The following is a 14915-nucleotide window of genomic DNA, read 5'->3' as shown; positions in this document are numbered from 1 at the left end:
AAGTGTGAAGGGTTGAAGAATGAATGCACAAGAGTCATATCGCGTTGGTGAAGTCATTTGACATAGTTTTGGTTCCATGAACGTAAATCCAACTTACACTAAGATTTAGCGCAAAACACAGTCAGATTTGGAAATCCGGACTTGAAATTTTATAGACGGGAACCTATACCCTTATCGGGTCTGTAAGGCTTTATCGCATCGGCGGAAGGCCCTGGTTATTAACAGAACCCGCTGTGGGGCGATTGCGATTGCAATGATGTGATAGATCGTGAACTGTCGGATCGAGATTCAGATCGACAGTCCATATCTAATCGCTAATCGCATATCGGAGTAGTCAAGGAACAATGTGATGGCGGACTATGGAACACTGATAGTGCGATGGCCAAAATAGCGATACACCGATAGTGATAAAGCGCTCATCAACGATCGGAGATCGGAGCGATCGCTTATTGGAGGTCAGAGGAGTGGCGTGGCGGAAAGTCTAGCGATGAACAGAACCACTGATATTTATAGAAGTGGATGGATAATATTTGAGATCCGGCTTTGTGTTCCGACGGAGTTTTTCCTTTGTATTTCCTTTATTCTCGTGTATTCTGATATATGTATTGTCCTAGGGTTTTTAACATAAAGGAGCAATGTAATGCTCCCGATAGTATAAAAGGCTTTGACATGTTATATGGTCGCGGTTGAAAGGCTAAAGGCCTCAATAATGCTTTCGATAGATTTGTGGGCCCATAACCTATAGGTCCAGGATTGATTGTTTCTAAAGAAAGGGGAAATTGGCTATAACCCTATTTCTCTTTTCATCACATAGGGGAAGGTGAACCACTATCCTTGTGCTCAATCATGTTGGGGTATATACTCCATAGGGGAAGGTGAACCACTCACCCTGTGCTCATATAGCTCCAAGAAGTACCCCAAGCCCCCCAGGAGCTCCCAAAACTCAATGTGCAATGTAAGCATGACCCTCACGAGAGGGTCTTTCCACAACTCGAACTCTCTCTTTGAAGATTAAGAACTTGGCCTTTCCCAGAGGCTTTGTGAGGATGTCAACAACCTATTAGTCTGTCCTGATGTAATGGAGGCTTATTGCTCCCCGTTGTACCATATTTCGGATAAAGTGGTACCTGGTATCAATATGTTTGGATTGGTCGTGGAATATGGGATTCTCGGAGAGACGAATCCCACTTTTATTGTCGAAATAAATGATGGTTGTATCTAGCACGTGCTCAAATAGCTCTTTGAAGAGCTTCCTCAACCAAATAGCTTCACAACAGGCCATGCTGGCTGCAATATATTCAACCTCTACGGTGCTTAGTGCAATAATTTTTTGTTTTCGGCTCATCCATGAAATTGCAACAAATCCCAAAGAAAAACAACATCCATATGTGCTTTTTCTATCCACCACACTTCCAACCCAGTCAACATCAAAATATCCATGTAGCCTCAAATTCCCGACATTATATCTCAGTCCATAGTTGATAGTGCCACGAAGATATCTTAGAAGATTCTTTGCAGCAACCCAATGTACATGATGAGGCTCAACCATAAATTGACTCAAAGTATTTACAACGAAGCATATGTCTGGTCAGGTGTTCACCAAGAACATTAGGCCCCCACAAGTTGTCTATATTCAGAAGGATTTGCCAATTCTGGACCAACAACACTTCCACATAGCTTCTTGAAATTTAGTTCCATCAGAGTAGACACAAACTTGCATTCCACCATACCACACCTTTCTAACAACTTCACATTGTATTTCCATTGAGAAAGGAACCCCAAGCCTAGGAAGTAATGCATCAATCCTAGGTCCTTCATCTTGAATTCAGAAGTGAATTCCCTCTTGTATTGATAAATGAGAGGGTTTGCACCAGTTAGAAATAGATCATTGACATACAAGACCAAAATAAGTTGCATGTCGTTTTCAACCTTGAAGTATAAGTTTGGATCAACATAGCTCCTTGTAATAGATAGCTATCAATCCTCTCATACCAAGTCCTAAGGACTTGCTTTAACGCATAAAGGACTTTCCTCAACCTACATACATGTGTCCTTCTATCTTGCACTTCAAACTCCTAAGGTTGTTCCAAGTAGACTTACTCCTTTAGTGAGTCATGCAAAAATGCAGTTTCGATGTCCATTTGATGTAGGCTCCATCCTTGATTGGCAGCAAGAGCAATTATGGCTCGAATAGTGGTGTATCTAGCAACTGATGCAAATATGTCATCATAGTCAACTCCTTCCTTTTGAGAGAAACAATGAGCGACGAATCTTGCATTATATTTTTAGCACTTCCATCAACTCCATGTTTAATTTTGTAGATCCATTTTGATGTGACCACAGACTTGTCCTTGGGTCTAGGCACCACTTCCTAGACATTATTCTCCATGATTGAATCATACTCAGCCATCCCATCTTTCCATACTTGGTGCTTTACAACTTCTTCGAAAGTGCAAGATTAACTTTGAATGATAGTACTCATGGCAGCTAATTATCCTATATTTTTTAGGCTTCTTGCTTTCTCGAAATGTTCCTTTAGGGGCAGAATATTTTTTTTGCATCTTGAAGAGTATGTTGGAGCCATAATGGTCTTTTCTTTGAGGTAGAGGGATCACAAGGGGGTGGATCAAGAGGATCCATCGGGCCAAAGGCTCATCCGTTGGAGGTTCTTCTTTTTTTTAGCAACATCATCATCCTTCCTTGAGATGGGGAGATCTTTGGCTTTCCCGAGGGCAGTGTCTTCATCAAAAGTAACATCTCTACTTACTTCTACTTCTCTTTGACTAGGTACATAAATTCTATATGCCTTTGAATTTTCACTGTATCCAACGAATACACCTTTCTTCCCAGAAGCTTCCAACTTGTTCCTTTTCTCTTTAGGCACATGAAATTACACAAGGCAACCAAAGATTCTAAAATGGGAAACGTCAGGTTTCTTACCAGTGAAGACTTCCTTGGGTGTCTTGAAATACAAAGCTTGATGAGGGCTCTTATTTTGAACATATACAACAATGTTACAACTTCTCCCCATAAAAATTTCGGTAGACCTTGATCATAGATCATGGCACGTGTGGCTTCCATAATAGTTTGATTCTTTCTTTCAGCAACACCATTTTTCTTTGGAGTATACAGAACAATTGTCTCCCTCTTAGTGCCCGCCTCTTTGCAAAAGTCATTGAATTCATTAGATTCGTATTCGGTTCCATTATCAGTTCTCAATGTCTTGAACTTCTTTCCTGTTTGATTCTCCACCAACATTTTGAAAGAACAAAACCATTTGAACACTTCATCCTTCCTCTTTAAAAAATAAATCTATGTTTTGCGGGAGAAGCCATCCACAAAAATTGCATAGTACGAGTATCTTCCTAATGAATTTACAAGTAAGGCACTAGGCAGGTCAGAATGGATCAATTGAAGAATATTAGTTGTCTTGCTCTCACTAGAAGGGAATGGTCCCTTTGTATGTTTCCCAATTGCACAACCTTGACAAACTCCTTCATGGTTCATATGAAACTCGAGCATTTTTGTGACGATCTTCCTTACCCCAGGTAAAGCTTTGTAATATAAGTGGGCAAATCTCCGGTGCCATAACTCACATTGAATAGAGGTATCACTTGCCAATGCTCCCAAAGGACTTCCACAAACTTGATAAAGACCATCAACCATAAACCCAAGAGTAAAATCATCTTTGAAGTTCCTATGCCATGCACATACCTTTCCATCAATGAAAGCTACCTTGAAACATTTGTCTTCCATTGTAGAAATATACATCAAATTCTTCTTCAAATCGAGCACATACAAGACTTCCTGAAGATGTATGGTTTGACCATAGTTCAAGTGAAAAGTAACAATGCGTAGCCCTTTCATGGGGTAGGTGGCATTATCTCCAAGAATAATATTTAGATTAGCCTTCCTCTCACCTAAATTTGTGAGAAACTCCTTATATTCGATGAAATGCGTTGAGGCTCCACTATCAATTAACCAATGATCCAAGGTCTTCAAAGGAGAGGTAGTAGATAGAGAAGAAAAAAGATAGAGCTCATCTTGTTTTTCTACGACATTATTTTCATCATACCTGGCATTTCTTGTCCTCTTGGGAGGGCGATTATTTCCTTCTCGAGTAGCGAGGACATTCTTTTTTCCTTTACTGTTATACTTGTTGTTTCTTTGATTGTTATTATTATCCTTTGGAGGATTCTTCTTGTTACGAGACTCTCGAACATGGCCGAACTTGTTTCAATTGTAGCCAAATCCTTTGCCTTTTCCTTTGAATCCCTTCTTAGATCCTTGACCCTATCTCCTTGAATTAGATGGACCAACATCATTCCTCCTTTTAACATGTGCAAAGAAAGCAATAGGTTCATTTCCATTTTAGGACTTATCTCTCTCCATCATCCTTGTTTCTTCTTGAGTGCTCATCAAAACGAGGGATCCTGTCTTTATTGAGGATGGTGGTGACAAATGTTTCCCATGGCCTTGTAAGACCTCCAAGTGCAATAAGAGTAAGTTCCCTATCAGTGGTAACTTCTCCAATAGACAACAAATCATTCTTGACTTGAGTTATTCTCATGAAGTAGGATTGGATAGACTCCCCTTTATCCATCTTGATATCCTTTAACTTGTTCTTGAGAAAGAGGATTTGATTTGCATTGTTGACTTTGAACATCCCAATCAACTTATCATACATTTCCTTAGAAGTTCCCAAATCAGAAATATAGGCAATTAAATGCTTTTGAATGGAGTCAATTAAGATTTTCTTAGCTTTGACCTCACCTTTTCTATACTTTGTTCTAGCAGCAGTAGGTGCATTTGAAGGAGGCTCCACCACTTTCCCTTGCACATAGTCCAATACTTCATGTTCCTCCAAGGTCAGATCAAGTGTCATCTTCCAAGCATGATAGTCTGATTTGTCATTGAGCTTATCCTCTGTCTTGAAGTAAGAGGTAGAAGCCATGGAGACTTGTTCCCAGTAGACCTTATCCAATAGTAGCAAGAATTCCAAAAGTGATTGCTTACTTCTTCCTTGGGCTTGTCTTCACCTTGGCTTTGAAACCATGTTAAGATTTATGGTATATTCTATGCTTTCAACAATTACTCTAATATCTTATTAGGCTAGTAACAATTTCACTTAGATTCAAATAACAATCACATTAAACTTCAACAATAGTTCATTATTGACAATAACTGTAGACAAAACATCATCAACAACAATATGCACAAGAAGACAAGCCAAGACATGAATGCAAATATTTAGGCTAATGCCAGGGCAAAACCCCACATGAAGTAGACCAACCAATGAGATGAGACTCAATCTGATCAAAGTAATTTGGTCAATAGTTCTGCAATAGTCAACAACAGTCAACGTGTCTTGGGTAGCCCAGTCAACAGTGGTCAAACAACAGTCAAATGGCCTCCAATCAGCTCGATCAAACCAGCAAGGAACTCAGCCTTTTCAGCAGGTCAAAGTTAGGGAAAATCAGAGATCAAAACTTAGTCAACCAAAGTAAACACGTTGCGGTCAAAGTCTGCGGTCTACCTGCGGTCAACACTGGTCAACCTACCTAGAAAACCTCGGAATCTATGCCAAAAGATGAAACTTGCCCAAACAGAGTCACTCCAAGTCAAAACACAGTGAAATGGTCTACCTAAGTCCTCGGTCAATGTCTGTTGCAAAAGAAAGTCAACAAAAAAGTTAAAGATGCCCAGCGCAGCTAACCTGTGTCACATGTGAGAAGAATTTATGCGAACCAATCAGAAGAGAGAGAATGTGTTGTGTGATGAAGTGCCAAAATGAGGACATATGGTGTATTTATAGTGGTTGGAGTGGGATGAAGAGACATATCTATTCATCACTGCGCTGACTCGAAGAGGGGTAGCTTGGGGTCGACTTGAGTTTGAGGCATTTGTAGGTGTGGAAAGATTTTAATTTTCCAGGTGAAGGGAGATGTGATCAAGGGCAATCCAAATGTGAAAGAGGCATCAAGGAAGGGCTTCTAGGATGGGGAATTTGCCCTAGATGCACTCTTTAATAGTCTACTAGAGATTAACTCACTACAGTAGGATACAAGCCAAGTGATGATGAGCTGGTGTGTATAGCACTCAATGGGTTTACCAAGGAGTGGCATACGTTCATTCATGTGGTCTCTAGGCATGACAATCTTCCAGATTTGGATCGCCTATGGAGTGATTTCACTTAAGAGGAGCTGAGGCTTTGTTTGGTCGAAGGCACTACCAACAACAGTGAGAAGGCAACAAAGGTGAAGGAGGAGCAAGAGAATGTTGCTCTTGCAAGAAAATATAAAGCACAGAAAGGTCCCAGTAAGGGACAAGAATCAAAAGCAGAAAAGAAGGACCTATCGAATGTCGAATGTCGAATGTTTTGGCTGTGGTGAACTTGCACACTACGTCAGCCAATGTCCTAATCAGAAGAAGGATAAAAAGGGGCAGCAGATAACTGCTTTAGCAGAGATCAAGGATTTGTCCTCCAGGTTGAAGGATGAATTCACACTTATAGCAACAATATCCTTAGGAGTAGGAGTATGACACTCCAATATGCCAGATCGAGCAGGGTCTGAGGAAGGACCAATAAGGAGATCTAGATCATAGCTAAGGAGGGCTTGATCAGTAGATCAGATCCAATTGCTAAGCATGTGATTCCTAAGTTGGACCATTATCCTTGCATCAAGAGCCCAAGTATTAAAGTAGCAGAGAGATCAGTGAGAGATCGAGACTCACTATCGCAGTGATAGCAGTAGCATAGGGGCATTGACAATGTGAGATTAGAGTAGCATAGTTATAATATGGTGGACAATGATTGTCGAAGGATTTTCTTCACAAGATTTCCATTTTCTTAATGACAGAGGGAGATCTATTTTTATTTGTAGAAGAGGAGTATGAGTTGCTCTAGGGTGGACACAACCTCTCCAAAATTGCAAGTTGGTTGGGGCAGAGTGAGTTGCCAGGATAACGAGGTACTTTGCTAGTCAGATTGATTTGCAAAGGAGAAGTCATGGCTATTTCCAACAGTGCGAGTTTGCCGGAGAGGATGTAGTAAATTGCCGAAACACAATTGCTAAGTCGGTTCATGGTCGCAGAAGGAGGCTGAATTGATTTGGAGGGGCCGAGTAACTTCTAGTTGGTTAGATCAACTAGTAGAAGTGAAGGAATAAATTTACTGGAGGTTTTCTAATCCACAACAACCAGTTTTAATGTTTTCCAATCACAAATGGTGGACTCCCACAAATCAACATGTCCCAGATATACTCACGAAGGCCTTGGGTAAGGAAAAGTTGTCTACTTCAAGGATAAGATAGGAGTAGTGGAGAACACCTTCCTTGCTAAGAGGGAGTGTTAGTTTTTGGTAGCAACGAACATTTGTTCTAGTCTCTATGGTGTCTAAGAGGCTAAGGAACACAATATCTCCAAAACACAGAAAAGGTTTTACAAGAAACGCCTTAGAAACTCCTCAATTAGATTAGTTGACCAATAATTAAATATTTCCTAAGTCTAAGTTAGGAAAATTGGTTAATTCAATTAGATTATTTGAGGAAAATCTATTTTACTCTAGAGACTTATGGAAAAGCCATTGATGGAGCCAATATGATCTTAGCTATCAATTGAGATGTGACCGTGGCTGTTGAGAGTCCAACCAGAGATTATAAGAACGAATAGATGGGGTTTGGACAAAACACACAAGACATTCAAGCAGTTCGACTTACCTAGTTGCAATGATTTAGCAAGGCATAGTTGAAGCAAAGGGAGATATTGATGACAAGGTTTCAACATAGATTTAGGGGAAGACTTTTGGAGAGGATTTCCAGAAGTTTTCTATTGTTCTAGTGATAGGAAAAAGGAGGTCGAATTTATCTGCAGAAGAGGCCACAATTAGTAGCATGAGTTAGATAATTTACCCAGTGTGCATAGCAGGAGTAGTATTTCCGTTTCTAGTTGCCAAAAGAATTGCTGGAAGTGATTTTGGAGGTTGTGCGATTTTTTTAGACCTAACAATGCGCATTTCTGGGCAGGAGTGCGAGTTGGCTAAGAGGAGGTCGAGTTGGTTTTTAGAGGATAATTTGTGTCTCCAGGCTATTTTGCTAGTGAAGATTATTATTTGTTGGAGCTTTTCCATTATCATATATGCATATTGATTTACTCTTAAATTGTTGAATAATAATAAAACTATCATCTGCTGCACTAGTTTTCCCCACATTGGGGTTTTTTCACATTGGGGTTTTTTCCATGGATTGACCAAAAATATTGGTGTGTACAATCTTGTGCGTGTACATTATTTTCTTAGTTCCAGTATTTAATTTTGTGAAGAATTGCAGTGGTAAATTTATGTTATTTGTTGTAATATTTCTGAAGACAAATAAAGTACATAAGTTAGGAGATGAATATCCAATTACTACATTTGTGGAAATTTCACACATCCTCCATGAAGTAAACCTCTACCATATTATTAACTATTTGCACTTGCTGATTGATCGATCAACCTAGGAACTAATCTAGAAAACGATCCTATATCTAACCATGGGAACTTGTTAAAACATCCTAATGTAGGAAGATATTTGAAGATGATATTTGCGTGAAGTACTTTTATGCGTTTTGTATTAGATATGGCCCACTGTGATACAATTTTGGTTATTTTACCTATGATGATGACCTTACTTGATTTCGAGGGTATGTTTCAAATGATTTCTCCTAGGTACAACTGCCATCCCTTGAGGGATTGATTGAGACTTCTCCAACACCTTTAAAGAGGATGTCCAACCCCATGTGCTGACTCGTCTAGGCACCAGAGCTAGGACATTAACCACTTAATGAGGAGCATTGACCTTGGGATGTATCCAACATTGATAATGACCTTATCGTCCTAATACCAACCTCCATTTTTATCCTCAAATAAAATAATATATATGCCAAATCAAAGCGATGAGTGTTAGCTTCCTGAACCCAACACTTGGTATTTAATTCCTAGCAAAAAACTTACAGAGCTAGGTTTCTAACAAAATAATTAATGAAAGCAAAATTACACAACCAATCTCAATCACATATGACACATTTCTACCCAATCAATAGTTATTCATTAATAAATTAATCTGAACCTACTTTTGCTCCCATACTGGGATAATGGCCTAATTGAGGAATTACATATACAACAATAAACTTGGAGTTATCCACTTGATGAAACCCTAGATTTGTCCTTCGATCTTCCTCTCTAGATTTGTCTTCCTCGCTACTCCTTGCACCTTCCTTGGATCTGGGACGCTAGAGTATTACACTCCTCCTCCTGAGGCTAATGTTGTTGTATAGTGTGTCTTTCTCCCTCTCTCGAGCCTTGCCTTTATAACTTTACATTGAAGCAAAAACCCTAATCCTAACCCTAATATCAAAGTGATTGACGATTGAGATTAGATCTCACCTCACTTGAGATTAATTGTAAGGACTGAAAATAAATTAAACAACGTTTTACTTTGAACAAGATATGAAATCTTTATGAACATGCTTTGAAATTTAACAAATTTCATATATCAAATTGATTGATTTGATGAGAAGTACCTACCTGTGTTCCTGCGGATGAAGAGGCTTCAGAATTGCTCCAACTCTCGCTCCCGTTACCAAAAGACCATAACCTGCCAACCAAACTAAGTACACTAGGTACTCAGTATAGAAAGCTTCTCAATTGCTGCACTCTGTTCCCCCGTGCCCAAAGACTTCAGAACAAATAAGGTCCAGTCTTTTCTGTTGAAAAACTTTGTGTTACAAATTTTCCTCCTCCTTTCGACCCCCCTTCCTCCAACTACCCTTTCTTATAAGTCTCCGTTCACCGACTTCCTCCATCCCCGTGTCCTAATTTGGATACATGTTGATTTTATAAACAATATCTGATTTGATTTGATGATTTTATTCGAATATCTAAATTTGATTTAATAAAGTCTTTTTATTTATTTTAATGATTTAATTTAATTTATTTAATTTATAATTTATAATTTTATTTAATTTCATAAATTTTAATTTACAAATTAAAATTTTAAACATTAAAACTAACATTTTTTGTTCATTTGAGGGTTTATTTTATATATAGTGCATTACATACAGGTCCATGCATACGTAGCTATCGTATGGAGGCCTCGTATGTATGCTAATACTTGTATTTTATTTATAGCTATAGGTGGGTCATTACATACATCCCTCCTTTCAAAAACTTCGTCCCGAAGTTAGGGTTTCTAAAATATATTAATGATTATTATGAGTATGTAAGTCTTTACAATTACAAAATTGAATTTGTTTTATTTAATATTTTTAAAATTTTACGACTATAATATCCATGTTCTGCCCCAGTTGGTTTCCCAGCTATTCTATAATCATCCTATCCTTCCTAATCTCTTTTGCTTCCATCCTATCTGTCCTCTACTAGAGTATGCCATGGCATCAGCTATATTGACTAACCATTCATAGGCTTTTAAGGGTATCAACATCGATTATATCAACTTGATTGCCCAGTAGGCATCTGGTAGTCATCATCACACGTCTAGGGGAGCGTGATTTGCACAGTCCTTCCATAACTCCAGGTTTTAGAGGATAAATGGTGGGTAATACCTCCACCCCTCCTAGTGGGACCACGGTTAACACCCTATCATGGAATCTATTTGAGCCTTAATTGTTCTGATGTTTTTGTCATTACGCGGTCATCTTGGTAACGATATTATCTGCAACATAAACACTTGTCCATGCATTTATAAAATATGCATCAACATATTCAAAACAAATAGTTTATGTATAATTCGTACATGTTAACTACAATATAACATACTTGGCCATATTCTACTCATGTTATCAACTTTCATATTTAAAATGTAATCATTCTTTATTTCTATCTCATCAATCATATCGATATGCATAGATGAAACAAAATTATAATATCTTAATTCCCATCAAAAGCAAAATTACTCAAATATTTAAACTTTACTTTGATAACTATAATTTAGTAAGATCAATAACATATTCCGTCTTGGTATCCACGTACCAGTGGGATTAAACAGATAACATATCATAAAAATTCACGTTTATATGTGATCATTCCAAAATGGTTCTGAGTTTCTGATTTAAAGTAAAGTAAATATATACAAAACATGGTTTAAAGTTCTTCAAAATTGACACAAGTTGGGGTATTTTTGACATATGATTTCCGTATCTTCCCAAGTAGCTGATCCAGGACTATACTTGTCCCACTGGACCTTAACTTGGTCTACCAGACGATTCTTGAGCTGTCGAACCCTACGTTCCAATATACGTAATGGTTCGACCAATATGATTCCTTCGTCCGATACCTGCAATTCCTTCCATTGAAGGTTATAAGATTGGTTAGCTATGTAATGCCTTAATACATTTACATGAAATACATTATGAACTTTATGCAAGTGAGGTCGCAGTGCAAGACGATAGGCGACAGGTCCAACTCTTTCCATGACTTTAAATGGTCCAATAAATCGGGGTGACAACTTTGCCTCTTTTCCGAATCGAATAGTGCTTTTATTCAGTTTGATGCGGAAGAAAACTTGATCCCCTACCTCATACTTCCTATCAGTTTTGTGAGCATCAGCATAACTCTTTTGTCTATCCTGTGCTTCTTTTAACCGCTGTTTACTTTGTTTTACCTGCTCCTCCATTTCTTGGATTAATTCTGGCCCTACTATCACTTGATCTTCTAACTTGTCCCAACTTAACGGTGTTTTGCAAGGTTTGCCGTATAATGCTTCAAATGGAGGCATTCGGATTGAACTGTGATAACTGTTATTGTATGCAAATTCGACTAAGAATAAATAATTTTCCTAGTGCAATTGCTGATCCATAACATACATCTTCAACATACCTTCAAGTACTTGATTTACCCTTTCTGTTTGCTTATCAGTTTCAGGATGATAAGCTATGCTCAAATTTAGTTGAGTTCCTAAGGCTGATTGCATGCAAATCCAGAATCTTGAAGTGAATCGTGAATCTCTATCTGATATGATTTTCTTAGGTACTCCATGAAATATGATAATTTCATTTATGAATACTCAAGCTACGTTAACAACTTCGTAAGTATCTCTTACGGGAATGAAATGGGCACTTTTCGTTAATTTATCCACTACCACTAGAATAACATTGTGTCTTTGAGAAGTAAGAGGTAGCCCAGTGATAAAATCCATAGAAATAATCTCCCATTTGGTCATAGGAATGTCGTGAGGTTGTAAGAGACCTGTTGGATGACAATGATCAGCTTTTACTTGTTGACATTCCAAACATCTTGCAACGAATTGAATGGTATCACGTTTCATGCTCGACCAAAAGAAGAGTTTCTTGGTATCAGTATACATTTTCTTTACTCTAGGATGTGCACAATATACTGCTTTGTGGGCTTCCTTAAGTATGGTGTCTCGTAGATCCCTATCATTAGGAATATACATCCTTCCATGAAATCGTAAGATTCCATCATCTTCTAGTTCATATCCTTCAAAATTAGATTATTTTGGCTTCTTACTTTCAAGATTAGATCTTACCTTTAAATACTAGCTATCTTTTATGAGATGTTCTAGTACTCGTTGTCTTAAGTCTACTTTGATAGGTATGAGAGAAAATATCCGGGGTCTTCTGCTTAAATCATTTTCCACTAGATTTTCTTTTCCTTTAATATATGATATTCCAAAGTCATATTCACTTAGGAATTCACTCCATCGTCTTTGTCTAGCATTCAAGTCTCTTTGGGTGAATACATATTGTAGACTTTGATGGTCGCTTTTAAGCGTAAAACTTTGCCCCACTAGATAGTGTCTCCAAATCTTTAAAGCTAGTACTACAGTGGCTAACTCTAAATTGTGAGTAGCGTAGAGTTCTTCGTGAGGTTTTAACTTTCTTGAGATATATGCTATTACTCCTCTATCCTGCATTAATACCAGTGTGGAAAAAGTCGGGAAAATATCGGGATTAAATCCCCAAAACGCGATTTTTTTGGCTGGCCGATTATATCGGCCGATTTTTTGCCGATTTTTTCCCAGTCGAAAAAATCGGGATTAAATCGAAAAAGTCGGGATTAAATCGGGACTTTTTCCAAAAAATCGTGGTAGTTTCTTTAATGATTTTTTTTTCTTTGAAAAAATCGGGATTTTATTGAAAAAGTCGGGATTTTATTGAAAAAGTCCAGATTTTTTAAAAAATGAATATTTTTGTATTTTTTTTAATTTTGCCGACTTTTTGCCGACTTTTTCGAAAAACTCCCGACTTTGCTGAGTTTTTCAACTTTTGGACCCTTGCCGAATTAATCCCGACTTCGACTTTTTCCACATTGATTAATACTGCACCTAATCCATGTTTGGATGCATCAGTACATACCGTAAAATCTTTGTCCATATCAGGGACTCTTAAGATTAGTGCATTGGTCAGTAGTCTTTTGAGTTCAGAGAATGCTTTATTACATTCCTTAGTGCATTCATACTTAACACCTTTACATTGAAGAGTTGTAATTGACTTTGCAGTTTTGGAGAATCCTTCCACAAATCTTCAGTAGTAACCGGCTAAACCCATAAAGCTTCGTACTTCATGTGCGTTTTTCGGTATTGGCCATTCCATGATTGCTTTTACCTTCTCAAGGCCCTGATGCGAGGATTTAACCCAAATATAAAGCGTTCAGCTTGACGTTCATCAGAATCTAAGTAGCGAATGTATTTCACAAGCTCCATAAACCTTATTTCATATTCTTCCACTGATTTATTACCTTGAATTAATGTATGAAAGGCTCCTGCTTGTTGTTCTTGGAAATATGGAGGTAAATACTTAGCACAGAATCTTTCCTCGAACAATTCGCAAGGGACATTATCCGTTGTGAGGTGTAGTTGTTTTTCTAGATTTCCCTACCAAATCAAGGCACTTTCCTTTAATTGAAATACATCAATTTTTCTTTTCGCAGAAGAAGAGTACTCTCTTAATTTAAAACATCTGTTCGTTCCTTCTAACCATCCTTCAGCATGTTCTCCAATTCGACCTCCTGAAAATTCTGGGAGTTTAATTTTTTGAAGCTCCCTAGAAATATCTTCCTTTGATCTTTTATACTCAAAATTCTTTGGTTCCGCTGAATTGGTTGCTAATGGTTGAGGTTCTTCTTTGGTCTTAGCCATTGCTGACCCTTTTAATGTTTCCAATAAGGCTTCTAATGAGTGCATTATCACGGTCAACTCTGGTGCTGGAGCGATTGGTATTGATGATGGTCTCGATGGAGGTGATGATGATGGTGATGGCGATGGAGATGGTGATGACGACGGTGGTGGCATTAATGACGGTGATGCTGCCCGATCACGTCGTCATCTGATATGTGCTTACCATCATAGTGTTTCCTGTTTACACAATAAATTTGTAAAAATTTGAGGTATACTTTCAGATTTAACACATAGTTTTTCAATTTCAAATTTACAAACGGGTATAGTTTTTTTTTGCTATTTTTACCTGCTAGGCAGGTCTTACTGGTACCGAGGTCAAGGAGGGTGGTCTCGCGACCTCCTTGTCCTAATGCAGGGAATCCTATCTTAATGCGTAATAATACTTTTCTAATGCATGAGTCTTTATAAACCCTCTTTTTTTTTTTAATCATTGTAACATAGCCTAACTATGTAATATAATCTGATATATAACTAAAATTTTTTTCTAAGTTTTTTTCATAACACTCATTCTCTTAGTAAACATTCCCCACTAACTCACAAATTATTTCCATAACTGATGATAAAATATTTTAATATACATGTACTTTCAATTAAATTTAGGACATATTCCGAGCCTAAATTTAAATTACTCTTAATAAAATTATATTCGCTATATTTTTTTTTAATAATTGTTTTTTTTTTTTGAAAATATAATACTTCTTTATCATTTCATGGACGTCTCTA

The 14915-nt window shown here is 37.7% G+C and overlaps 1 protein-coding gene across 1 annotated transcript in view; it reads left to right on the top strand.

Moving 5' to 3' along the window:
* Positions 1 to 14915, top strand: part of LOC149150283 (FKBP12-interacting protein of 37 kDa-like) — a 254628-nt gene that overhangs the window by 134579 nt on the left and 105134 nt on the right. The window lies entirely within an intron of this gene.

The sequence above is a fragment of the Pinus tabuliformis genome, chromosome 9 (genome assembly GCF_031772625.1).
Source record: "Pinus tabuliformis cultivar Carrire ecotype Pingquan chromosome 9, CPIR1, whole genome shotgun sequence".
NCBI classification, from domain to species: Eukaryota; Viridiplantae; Streptophyta; class Pinopsida; order Pinales; family Pinaceae; genus Pinus; species Pinus tabuliformis.
The sequence above is the reverse complement of the archived record's forward strand: the minus strand, read 5'-3'. Positions and strand labels throughout refer to the sequence as shown.